This window comes from Pan paniscus, chromosome 4 (assembly GCF_029289425.2).
Source record: "Pan paniscus chromosome 4, NHGRI_mPanPan1-v2.0_pri, whole genome shotgun sequence".
NCBI classification, from domain to species: domain Eukaryota; kingdom Metazoa; phylum Chordata; class Mammalia; order Primates; family Hominidae; genus Pan; species Pan paniscus.
The window spans coordinates 95,382,050-95,396,187 of record NC_073253.2 but is presented as its reverse complement, the minus strand read 5'-3'; the positions used below and the strand labels follow the sequence as shown (position 1 = coordinate 95,396,187).

Here is a 14,138-nt window from a genome sequence, read left to right as displayed (position 1 = left end):
ATCTCTATCAAAATTTCTTCAAAAGTAATTCAAAGAAGTCAGTGGTTGGCAAAACTGTCTTTTTTTCCAGGAGGATTTTTCAGTTTATTTATTCACCGAAAAAGTTTTGATAAGATCATATTTGATACAGGTGCTTTATAATGGTTATGTCTCATATGCCTGAAAAAGGTTAAATCATCACCTTAAAATGACAAAATGCTTCCCATTAACAGTAGTAATATTGATAATTTCATTCCTGTATCCTCTCATTCTCTTCTATTTTTCATAGTCTGACTAAAATTAAATATTACATATTGTCTTGAATGCTAATATGGGTATATTTAGTGCACTGATTTGCTACAGGCTAAAAAGGACCTTTTTTAAGTTATTGCAGCTTAAAAGTATAATCAGAAATGTTTGTAAGCCTTTCTAGTGGCAACATAAATTTAACATGATGTTCTCGAATTACTGCCTTTTTCCACCCTTTGCTCCAAATATTCTTGTGATTAGGTCTAAATTATAACTACTTGATTCAAGAGAATATTTTCCTTGACAAAAAAGTGACCTTCGTCAAGTGTCAAATAAGTAAATTCTTTGGAAAAGGAATTAATTTTTTTTCTAGGTTTCTTTTCAAGGTCCTGCAGTACCCTTATAATCTCAAATTTTATAAAATGTTATTATTTGCTGTTGCTCAAAATATATCATGTGCCATCTTTAAAATGCCTGAAGATTCTTAAGACTCATATATAATGACTATGTATATATATATGTGTGTGTATATATATTTGAACCATTCTCACTAGTAGCAATTCCTATTTTGTTGAACTTATTTGGAAAATAAAAAATCATTATAAATCAAGCCCAGAGAATAGAGTTATGCTGAAGAGAGAGACATTTGTGGGTAGAAATGAGAAATGGCAATATAAATTATTTTTCTCCATTGCAGCATGAACAATCTTTTCCTTAATTTAGAATAAGAAATGTTACATTTAAAAATATCAAAGAAGCCGTTTTTCACACAAAGTTATTCAGAAATAAATATCAACTCCCATTTTTGTCAAAATGCATATTTATAGCAAACTCGTTATTCTTCCTTTAGTGACAGCTTAGGAATTAATCATAAAAAAGGACACATTGCCCCACTGCTTTCTCAAGAAATTTTTTCTTAGCTCATAACATGAGGGTTAATATAATTAATTTATGTCTTTGAATATATCACCCCCAAAATTCAAACTCTGCAATCATTATTTAAATATTAAATTCTGATAGTATACAACACACTAATTATGCTATATCAATAATTACAAATAATTTGGGGAAAATTATAAAACATATTACATGTATTTTACTGGCTAGTTAAAAGAAGCTCTAAGACTTTCTATTTTGGTGATATATTATTTCCTATTATAATTATTTAAAAATCTGCATAACATTTGGTTATCCTCTTATCCCATCACCAGACATGTCAACATTTTACTTCTTCTCTCTACTCTAGTAATGAAAAATATCCTTTTCACTGCAGAGGCCCTGTTTCCATACTCCATCCTAATCTTGCATATTTTCTAGGTTTAATGTTCACTGTTTACACCATTCATGAGTGATAATGAAAGTGTCCAACATGTAATAATGTGTGGTTTTGCTGAAACCCCAGTTTGAGTCATGCACACCATGAACTGGTATGGTAGAGCAAGTGCCTGGGCTAGTGACAGTGTTTAATGGAGTTCTCAGCGTTTGGATGTCATAGAAAATTTTTGGTTCTTTTCTCCTATAACCTGAAATTCCTGAATTTATTTTTTCAAAGAAAAAAAGAGAACTTTGATTCTTTCTTAATATAATCATAAAATGAGAACTAAAAGTTAGTTGTTACTAGAAAATATATGTACTTTTGACAAAAATTAAATCAACTTCCGTAAACCACTACATTTGATTCCTATCATAGTTCCCTAGGATATAGCATTTAGTTAAATTGCTCAGTCCTTGAAATAATTGGATCTTTTGCTTTCATTGGAAATGTGGGGTTGAATTCTTCATCATCAAATTAAAACTGTTTTCTTCATAGCAATCTAATAAATGAATTATATCTGTGTACTCTAATTGTCCCTAAGAGAATCCTTGGAGGAGCTTTTATGGTGATTCTGAGCAATCAACCCATCACTTGCTTTATCTTTGTTAACTTAATCCATGCTCCCTTTTCTTTTCCTGAAAAATTATTTTTAACTAAATTTTTCCAATATTTAATTAATTTATTTTATCATGAATTACTTATATGCTGAAATTGATTCTGAACATGTTTTAAGCTGGATTCGGTGGAACTTAGAAAATGCTTGACAAAAAAATGGAGTAGGAATGTAAAATGAGTCATTGCTTCTGTATAATAAATTGTTTTTCTTTTTGTCTCTGAATGATGGCAGTAACAATTTATCCAAAGCAGAGAATTTGATGACTTAGTTAACACAGGCTTCTACTTGGGGACTTCCATGGAACAGGTCCCATTTTCATCTCTTGAACAAATTTTGTACTTTGGAAAAAAGAATACCCAAAAAAACCCCAGAAAATAAACCCAATAATGATAGCAGAGAAATATATGGTAGTAACATTTTCCATAATTTTGATAAAATAGGGGCTAATGATATTGACAGATTTCCCATAGAGATGAAAAAATTATAAACCTGTAGTTATATGTATTTTATAAATAGTACATGTGATTCTTAATACCAGTGATAAATATAATTAATGCTGAAGAACTGTGTAAAGTAGCTATCACTGCCTTCACCAACTGCAAAACCAACTCATTTGCAAATTTTAGACATTTGCCAGAATTATTTTTGAAATAATTGTGCATAATAATCATCCAGTTAGAAGCTTCTTACACTTCACTGGGTCAGAAAGAAACTGGTAGTAATGTCAATATTGCAGGGGGTGTAAAATTTGGCTTTTGGAAATGTGCATGGATTTTTGTGTTCTACTCCTTAGCTTCATTTTTCTTGCGTGCTTAGGTAGAAAAAAACACCGACTAAGTTAATCAAGGGAACCTGAGAGCAAAGCCAATATTTGAGGTAAAAAATGGAATTTTTATTTTCTGAAGAACTGAGCAGCAATGTCTTACAGAAATGGCAAAATTTTGTTAAAGAGAACTTACAGTGGAATGTTCCAAATAAAGAACATTGCACTGAGGTGCATTTAAAAATGAGGGCTCCAAAATTAGTCTCATCTAGGGATGCCTATTTACATGCAGAAGATTCTAAAAAGATTTCAATATTTTTATTTAGAAGTTTATGAAAAGCAAATAAAAACTTTAAGTGACTAATTGATTTAAAAAAAATTAAATCTGCCTTGCACTCTTTGCTGACAGCTATGGGTGAGAGGATTAGGCATATATGGGACCATGGAACATGGGGAACTTTTTCTCCCCAAAGGGGGAAACTTGAGAGCTGATGGGATTGTTGGAAAAGATCCCTATGTTACTAGCAAGCGGTAGCCTGAACTTTTGATTCAGTATTAGTGCAATGGGTGGGACTTTCTCTGACTTCCCCAAGTTCCCTACCTTTCCCACCCTGCCATGAGCAATGCTTCTCTCTCTCTCTCTTTGTGTATGTGTGTGTGTGTCTGTGCATGTGTGTAAGTGAAAATGGTAAACATCACTGTTTGTCTCCTCTCCAATGGTTTGGTTAATAGAAAAAAGCATTTGTGAGACTAGGCCCAAGCTTTAGCATATCTGGTGTACTTTGTGCTATTAATTTGTTTTTCTGTGTCATTCTGTCATAAAGAGAGGTACCTTAGGATAATGGGCTTAGGATCCCACAAGCCCGCTATTCAAGATGGTACAGGATGCTGGTCAGTAAGAAGCTTTGCTGCAGGTTCCTGAAACAAAAAAACTGCATGAGGTCTCCATCTTGTTTTATGTCCTTGATAGGTTGACCATGTAATCATCTGATTGTACTTTCTCTTGGTCTCTGTCATTCGGGGAACAGGAATTTTGGAGTTCATGTTACAGTTAGCTCTAAAATTGTCTTGAGTAGTCAAAAGCCTTTGCAAACTCAAAACCGACTGTTCTTGGCTCCTGGGAAGAGCGATGAAAGTTGCCCAGTGCTTTAGCTTAGTAGCTAAGGCTTTTTCTTTTCACAGTGGCAGCCCAGGTTCAGGATTCAATTCTTGGCTTAGAGAATGAGTCCTTTCTGGTTTAATATCTGTGTGACCTTTACCATTTGTTGATTTTCTTCTCCTACAAGAAACATCTTGAATTTTCCTTTATTTGAGATACCTTTGGAGATTCTATATCTGGTAAAAACTGCTAACCACCTGTTTGAAAATACCTCATTCACTTGTGGTTAAGTCATAACCTTAGTTAATGCTTGTTGATTTCACCCAATGAGGTTACTTTCAGTAAGATTTAAAAGCCAGAAATATTAGCTGTTTGGCTGGCTAAAGTAGGGTAAAAGGAAAGTTAGATGGATATTTTTTTAAAAGAGCACTATGGTTAAAGGCATGCTTAATGGATATCCAAGCTGTACATGTATGTGAAAGGCCTTTATGTTTTTTCTCTTCTTGAATTTGTTTTTATGGTAAAAACGTTTGGTCTTCTCAGGTAACTGAATTGTTTTTCTTCATTTTGTCTCACCACCCTTGATGCACACCTGAGAGGGCATAAAAGAATTTCTAACAGCTTGGGACTCTTTAGGAAAAAAGAGGAGGTGCCATAGATCCTGTTTTAGAAAATAACCTCTGTTTTCCTTATGAAACACCAGGAATTAAAAGCAGGTAGATCCCTCTCAAAATCTAATGCTAAATATACTTTTAGGGATGGCAAATGGCAGTTTTTGACTCATTGCACATTTGGATCAGAAAAGCATGCTCTTGGCCACCCAAAAAGTATGGAAATGTCCCTATCCCCACTGAGATAAGCCTATCATGGGGGATGGGCTAGTCACAGGATGGGCTGATTGGGTTTGGGTTGCTTAGCAATGAAATGAATGGAAAAAGTTTTGCACTGTCTTCTCCCATAGCATTTCCCTCTTTTTGGGGATCCAGGAGGTGATATAAAAATGGGACCCTTAATTTGGGGGATCTGGTTTTTGCCTTCTGGCTGTACCTGCTTATTAGGCCCTAGAAACTATATGCTTTCCTAGCCCTGTTTCTTGAAGGTCTGCACCCCGAAGCCAGTAATCCAATTAAGAAAATTAACAAATGGCAAATGAAAAATCCTACAATACTGGATCTTCCTCTGTCTGTCTGTGTAGTTATGTATGTGTTGTGTGTGTGATATTTATATAAAGCAGCTGTAATTAATTGGCTTAAGGAAAAAAATCAAATATTTTGTTAGAAAAATACAACTAATGCTTTTTAGTTCATGTGAGATCAGTGTTAGGAAATAAGGAGTTTTAAAGATTATTGGTAAAATAAAGACATTTGGTCTAAATTAGGCAGGTCAAATATTAGGTTAGGCCTGGGAACATGTGAAATTAGCCATCCCCTTAGCTATGCTGGAAAGAGTCAGACCTTATCAGCACTTCGGTCTGATGTCCTAGGCTCTAAACTAAGTACATAATTAAAATAGCTTACTAACCAGATTTTTCACCAAAAGTTGCTAAGAGTTAACAGTGTAACATGTACTTGAAACTACTGAAGAAACAATTTTACATGCAAGGTGTGTAAGGAAAGTAAAATGTTCCTTTACTAAAAGATTATAAGAAGGCATGTGAATGTAAATATTTGCCTTGGTTAGAGAGTTAAATAATTATTTTAAATTAGATAGGATAAAGCTAAATGTTTGTGCAGATTGTGGAAAGTTCATGAAAAATTAATTGTTAAAGAGATTCTGTGTATAAACATATTGCCTACATTTGAAAGAGTATTGCTTATTTTTTTCCCATAAATTTAACATTGGAATAAAAGCATAACAGGGTTTTCTTGGAACACTGATCTGCTCCTTAACAAAAATTTGTAAAGGGTTATAAAATGTTTATGAGAATCTCACCTTATGGGCAAACTGATTAAGATTTGCTAGATTATTCTATAAGGTTTTATTAAAAAATGGGATGACATTAATAGTACACTAATGCAAGGGTAAAATATGACTTTATATCTTGAATAAGATTTTCATGTGATATTAAAGGATATAAAATATTTTTGTTTACCTTTTCAATAAACTACAGGAAAAAGAAGAGAAAGATGAGACAGATGTTTTGGAAAGCTAAGTCTTCCCTCTATCAATGCGGAAAGGTTTTTGCCTTTCTTAAAATTTTGAGTTATCATTTTGGCTAAATGAATGACTTATGTTGACCTGGAATTGTATTTTATTATATGAAGTGTTTTAAACCTTTAACACATTTGACAGGCTTCCCAAAATGAAATTTCAGCTTTAAAAGTAAGTCTTTTTTAACCTCTAACATTGAGATGCTGCAAAGGACCCCTGAAGCATCCAAAAGAGAGGTAAACAGAATTATTTGACATGTTAAGTTATATAGGAATCATCAAAATAAAAAATAATGTTTAACCTTATTCTGGTTATATTTTAGTGAATGACATTAATATATATTCCAAAATTATATGAGATTTCTAAAATTCTAATATGTCTGTGGATATCCTATCAATCATAACTATGGTTATTATGTTAAGTTATAGAAGACCACAGAAATAACCAAATTTCCTTGTCAATTATGTCTTTATGATGATTTAAAGTCATTCCACAGTTAATTGCTTAATGCTGATGCAGTTTCTGAAAACTTCACAAGCATGCAAAATTTTAGAATATGCCATCTTTTAGGAGGTTCATGAAAGGATGGAAAAGATCCTGAAAAGCACTCTCAAATACAAGTTTCTGATAACTTTAGAATCATATCTTTTGGACTGCGTAAGAATTCTTGGAACTTTAAAGAAAAGACTGACTGGTTCATAAAACTGCTAACCCAAGTAGAAAAATTAATTGAAGACCAAGAAAATACTTTGCCAGATTTCCATGTCAAATCAGTCAGTACTGAAATTATTTAGATGTACAATTTGAATGAACTCCATAGTTTAAGTCAAATTATCTATTATAACCTATTAGTTATCAGTGCTACTCACCTGAATTGGAGAAACAACTGGTGTTCAAGAGGACATAAGTCCAATGTTAAGCATGGACTCATGGAGAACCAGGATGGCTGCCTTGTCCTTCCTTAGTCCTGGAAGATTTTGTTATGAAAGTTCTGTATTCCATAACCGTTATGAAAAATATAAAATGATCCAAATTAAATATATATTGGTGTGGTGACTTCTCAATTACTAAAATCATTTGCAACAAATGTTTAGTTTGTCAAGCACATATTCCTGGGAAGACAATCAAAACTTCAGGTACATTTGGCTACCAGATGGGACATTTAAACATTTATAGAGGGATTTCATTCGATTGTCATTTTTGATGCATGTTTTCTGGTTATATATATGCTGTTCCATCCAAGAACACTGATGTTATCACAGTAGATTATTATGCCACAGTGTGTTTTCACCACGTAAAGACAGCTTTTTAGGGTTCACTGACTGAGGACCATCAAACCCTTCACAATCTAGAACCTGAAGTTCGGATCTTCTGAGAACATCAGAGAAAGATTTCCCTTACCATCCACACTGCAGCAAAACTTCAGGACCTTGAAGCTAAGCTTCATAATCTCACAAGTGAGAAGGGTCCCTCCACACTCTTGAAACTGTACACCCACTGGAACTCTTAAAGTAAAGCTAACCAGGCAAATTTCTCCCTAGAGGAAGATAGCATCCTTGATGTAAATAGCTTTTTCCAAGATCATGATTCGAGACTTATCTACTGTCATGAGACTCTTATCTTTAAATATTTTTTCCCTTGCTTATTCCTCTATGAACAATAGAAGTGAAAAGGGGGTCTGTTGTGTGCACTTATGGGGTATACTTTTATTTGTGAAGGATTTTGCAGCCAGCCTTATAAATGGATAACCTTATATGTTGATAGATGGAAGATGAAGACCCAATGTAAGTGAAAAATGTTAATGGTACATACATTGCTTCATAATCAGTCAGAAATAGAATATTAGTTCACTCTTCTTAACCCATATCATGGGTTAAAGAGAACATTGCCAGAGGCCTTCACTATTCTAGAAGGGCATTATTTTTTAGATCCTTTTTTCATGGTTTGGAGTAAAAGAGTCAATTATTAGAAATGTATATCTCATGATAGACTCTATAGCAGATTTGGCTGTAAAGGCTATGGTTTCACAACAGACTTCAAATTCTCTTGTAAAAGTTATGCTAAATAATATAATTGTTCTAGATTACTTACTGGCTAAGCAGAAGTATCTGTGCAGCTGCTGGCACTTGTGGCCTGTGGAGAAAACATCTAGTATTATAGAGATTCAGTTGTAGGGGATTAATGAAGAAACTGCTTAGTTAAGTGAGTAGATTCTGTATCTAGGTCATTATTTGATCTTTTTTTTTAGTTGGTTTGGTTTATGGGAACCCTGAGTAAAGGGCATACTCCAAGCTCTTGTTATTATTCTCCTGATAGTCATATTAGTAGTCTCCCTGGTGCACTGTATTCTCTCAGAAGTTTTAAATGTTTGCATGCACGCATCTCTAGAGTGTCAAATGACCTATCTTCAACTGTTATGAAAAAAGCTGAAAGAAATGTGTGGCTTTAAGGACATCGTAACCTATGAATGACATGCTGAGGCTGGAAACCCAAAATAATGGTAACCAACAGTGGCGCTAAGGCCGTAAGTTTTGGTCAAACTATAACCTAAGTTACCTAAGTGGTAACCTGATCAAAAAAGGAAATTTTTTTGAACAGAATTATGGGAGGCCATTGTTTTGGACTGAGCTCATGTACTGGGCCCCAACAGACCAGACCAAACCAAAAATAGAGTCATTCATGTCAAATGTGACATAATCGAATGAAGACTTAAGGAAACACATAGATCCTGGAATAGATCTGGTTTTGTTTTTCTCCTGTAAACAGGACACAGCAGCATAAGGAGGTACCTCTACTCAGTCCTTGTTCCAACCTTGCAAAACCCACTGTTATACTGTTTCCAAGTGGGTTTCAAGGCCAGTGGGTATAGTGACATCAATAACTAAAGTTGTGATCAATCTATCAAAATTAAGAAGATGACCAAAAGGTGAGAATTGTTAAATCAAGTTTAGCCTAAAGCTGCTTCCTTACATATTTAAGTTTGGCCTAAAGGTTTCTCTGTATATCATGAACTATAACCAGACTGTAGCCTATACTTGTACCAATAACTGAGTTATGGCCAATCATATGCAGCCAACTGTTCAAACCATGCTCAAATGAGGCAATGTTGAACTGTAACCAATCCAGCTGTTTCTGTACCTCATTTCCGTTTTCTGTACATCATTTTTCTTTTTCTGTCCATAACTTTTCTTCTACCACGTGGCTGTGCTGGAGTCTCTGAGCCTACTCCGGCTCAAGAGGCTGCCCAATTCGCAAGCCGTTCATTGCTCAGTTCAACTCCTTTAAATTTAATTCAGCTGAAGTTTTTCTTTTATCAAAGGACATTGTGTGATCTGCTGGCGCGTTTCACTATTTATGAATAACCATTTTGGCTGTGGTGCATTCCCACTTTACTTCTGCAGTGGAAGCCACCTGACATTGCTTTTTTAACTTTATTATTTTTTGTTGGATTTTTCTACCCAGCGATTCCATAATCCATATGATTTACATTTTTGAACAGTAAGCACTCTTGAGAACTCTTCATACTCCTGCATTGAGGAAAGGGATGTTTGAGCTTTTTAATAGTGGCAATTATACATGGCTGATAAACCAACCAGAAATTGTGCTTTATTGCTACACATTCCAGTTGTTATTATGGATAAATTATTTAAGGAACAAAGAAAGAGTTCCAGCTTGCATGACGTCAGAGCCCACTCATGAGATGGGTCATTGTTGGTGGAAGAGGGAGAAAACCTATAGTCAGCTACTAAGTGGCAGGCTTGAACAGAGAATATAACTGGAAGAGAAAGTCAGAAGTCATTTTTTTTAAATGTAGGTTTTACTCATGATTTGGCTCTCTGTTTGTCTGTTATTGGTGTATAAGAATGCTTGTGATTTTTGTACATTGATTTTGTATCCTGAGACTTTGCTGAAGTTGCTTATCAGCTTAAGGAGATTTTGGGCTGAGATAATGGGGTTTTCTAGATATACAATCATGTCGTCTGCAAACAGGGACAATTTGACTTCCTCTTTTCCTAATTGAATACCCTTTATTTCCTTCTCCTGCCTAATTGCCCTGGCCAGAACTTCCAACACTATGTTAAATGTAGGTTTTACTGTGTTTTTCATTATAATGTTCCTGATATTAAAAATAGTGCTTTTTTAATTTGCAAAATTTTGTGGTCTTACCTCTAAGTGACAGTGATGAATTTTTAAAGGCATCTTTCCATGAGGTGGTTCGATTCTATATAACCATTGCTTAGGAGTTCTTTTAAGAGTCTTCCAAGCTTGGTATCATTTATAATATTAGGAGTCATCTTATTTAAACTTCCAAGTACTTCTCAGAATTTTGTATTGATTCCATCTACTTATAAACTGATTTGGTAGATTGACGACAGTATAACATAATATTCTTCAATGTCAAATTTGTTGAGGGAATCCTTACCAACTGCCAAGCTTGTTATAATTCCAGATGGGTTTATAGATACTTTGAAATTCGGTTATTGATGTGTTCAATTCTTTTGACCATTCTTATGATTCAAATAATCTGCATGTAACTTTGGACCCATAATTATAGTTTAAAGTGTAATTTAAATGTTACAGCATTTAAAACTGAAGAAATGATAAATGATAATAAAAAGCATAACAGTCAGCCATTTTGGAGTTTTTTTTTCCTATTGTGGAACACTTGAATTTAAAAAATTAAAATATGTATTTTTAAACTCTGGAACTATTTCTAAATTAATGAGGCACAAATTTGCTAGGAAAGTTTAACAATTTTATAAGTCGTTTTAAAGCAATGATAATAAAAGAAAAATATATTGTTACTATGTGCCAGGCTTATTTTCCAAAACACTTTTTCTATGAGCATCTGTGACTTTGAAAAAGCCCCACATTCCACCTTCCCTTCTGTGTGAACAATAAATTTATGCCTTTGCATGCAAAGCCTTCTTGCCTGATATAAAAGCAGTGTGTCATTGAGGTTAAGAACATGGGCTTTGAGTCAGGATGGCTATTATTAAAAAAATTTAAAAATCACTAATCATCAGAGAGATTGTAATAAAAACCACTATGAGATACCATCTCACACCAGTCATAATGGCTATTGTTAAAATGACAAAAAATAACAGATGCTGGTGAGGTTGTAGAGAAAAGGGAATGCTTATACACGGTCAGTGAGAGTGCAAATTTGTTCAACTATTGTCAAAAACAATGTGGTGATTCTTCAAACAGCTAAAAACAGAACTTCCATTCGATCTAGTAATACCATTACTGGGTATATACCTAAAGGAATATAATTTCTTTTACCATAAAGACACATGTATGTGAACATTCATTGCGGCACTTTTCACAATAGCAAAGACATGGAATCAACCTAAATGCCTATCAGTGACAGAATGGACAAAGAAAACGTGTCACCTATACACCATAGAATACTATGCAGCCATTAAAAAATGAGATCATGTCTTTTTCAGGAACATGGATGGAGTTGGAGGCCATTATTCTTAGCAAACTAAGGCAGAAACAGATGAACAAACACTGCATGTTCTCACTTATAAGTGATAGCTAAATGATAAGGACACATGGACACATAGAGGGGAACAACAGACACTGGGGTCTACTTGAGGGAGGAGGGTGAGAGGAGGGAGAGAATCAGAAAAAATAACTAATGAGTACTAGGCCTAGTACATGGGTGACAAAATAATCTGTACAGCAAACCCCCATGACCCAACTTTATGTATATAACAATCTTGAACATGTACCCCTGAACCAAAAATAAAAGTTAAGAAAAAACAAAATTGGCTTTGACAAGCACTCAAGTGCTTCTGTTGTCCCTCAGTATCCTTTTCTGTGAGCAGTGGTAACAATACCACTCTATAACTTGCTGTGAAGTTACAAGGATTATATTATATGATACATCTAAAGAACTTAGCATATGCCTTACATATTTGTGTGCATTTAAATAATGGTGATTATTTTTAAATTATATTTTTTCCATGGGTGTTAATTGCTTCGCGTATTTTGAAGGAATTTACCACATCAAGGTTCTAGTTTCTGAATTAAAATAATTTACTAAATTTCCCAAATTATATATCTCAAAATCAATGTAAGATTGGTCTATAGGAAATGTATTCTGGATATGTTTCTTTTCACATAAAAAAAAACCGTTTTAACAGTCCAGCTATGTAAATGCCTTTTATTATTTTCCCAGATCCAAATTACTGTTTTAGAAAGATTACATCCATTTATACTGTAATTTTGCATTCTCCAGAGCAAATGATCGTATACTTTCAAGGTGAAATATTCCATTTTTATAAATAATTTTAATTTTAATTTTAGACTCAAGGGGTACTTGTGCAGGTTTGTCACATGGGTATATTATATGACGCTGGGGTTTGGGGTACACATCAATGAGCATACAATTCAAAAGGTAGTTTTTCACGTTTGCCTTCCTCCCCTTCTTGCCACTTCTAGCAGTCCTCAGTATCCATTGTTCCTATCTTTATGTCCATACATACCCAATATTTAGCTCCTGCTTATAAATGAGAACATGTGGTATTTGGTTTTCTGTTTCTGTGTCAATTCACTTAGGATAATCACCTATGGCTACACCCATATAGCTTGAAAAGATATTATTTCACATTTTTAATGGCTGCATAGTATTCCGTGATATATAGGAATCACATTTTCTTTCTTTTTTTTTTTTCCGAGACAGAGTCTCGCTCTGTCGCCCAGGCTGGAGTGCAGTGGCGCAATCTCGGCTCACTGCGAGCTCCACCTCCAGGGTTCACGCCATTCTCCTGCCTCAGCCTCCCAAGTAGCTGGGACTACAGGCACCCACCACTAAGCCTGGCTAATTTTTTATGAGGAATCACATTTTCTTTATTCAGTATACTGTTGGTGGGCACTTAGGTTAATTCCATGTCTTTGCTATTGTGAAAAGTGCTTCAATAAACTTACAAATGCTTGTGTCTTTTTTAATACAACAATCTGTTTTCCTTTGGGTGTGTACCCAGCAATGAGATAACTGGGTCAAATGCTAGTTTTTTGAATTCTTTCAGATATCTCTAAACTTCTCTCCACAGTGCCTGAACTAATTTACATTCCCTCCAATAGTGTATAAGCATTTCTTTTTTCTATAGCCTCACCAGCATCAATTATTTTATGTCTTTTTAGTAATAGGCATTGTGAACGGTATGAGATGGTATCTCATTGTGGCTTTGATTTGCATTTCTCTGATAATTAGTGATTTTGAGCATTTTTTCATGTTTGTTGGCTACTTGTATGTCTTCTTTTGAGATGTGTCTGTTCATGTCGGCTTTGTCCAGGTTTCAATTTTTTTTTTTGTTTTTGTTGTTGTTTACTTGTTGAGCTGTTTAAGTTCCTTAAAGACTCTTTATAGTAGGCCTTTGTTGGATGCAAGGTTTGTGAACATTTTCTCCCATTCTGTGAGTTGTTTTTTTACTCTGTTGAAAAATATGAAATGCTTCACGAATTTGCGTGTTATCCTTGTTCAGGGGCCGTGCTGATTTTCTCTTTATGATTCACAATTTTAGTATACGTGCTGCCAAAGTGAGCACAGCTATTCCATGCTGAGGGGTAAAGAATCAGAGTAACAAAGGATGAAATTGCCTTGAAACAGTCCAGGAAGCTGCCTGAGAGGAGAGTGTGGTCCTCCAGCTGTGGTTCATGCACAGCTACTCCTTCTTCCTGGTTTTTCTGCTTAGTCTGAAAGATGTCAAATGCATTTTATTACAATCAATGCTTCTCTTGACAGTTTTCATAACTGCAATTAAAATGTACTTTTTAGTATTTACATGAACACTTTCCATTTTTCAGTCTATCCCAGTCAAGATATTTCCAAAAAAATCAAATTTTACTCATTTTTATTGCTTAATTATTTTTATGTTGATAATATCTGAGAAAATGTGTATTTTTATAGTCCTATATACGTTAAAGTTGACTATAATGTGAGAGAAAACAACAC

General features: G+C 34.4%; 1 non-coding gene across 1 annotated transcript; it reads right to left on the bottom strand.

Annotated features, from left to right (window-relative positions):
• Positions 1 to 13,623: 13,623 nt before the first annotated feature.
• LOC112439897 (U6 spliceosomal RNA) lies at positions 13,624 to 13,731 on the bottom strand. The gene has a single exon (XR_003028127.1). It is a non-coding gene; the product is annotated as a U6 spliceosomal RNA (small nuclear RNA).
• Between the last annotated feature and the right edge of the window lie 407 nt (positions 13,732 to 14,138).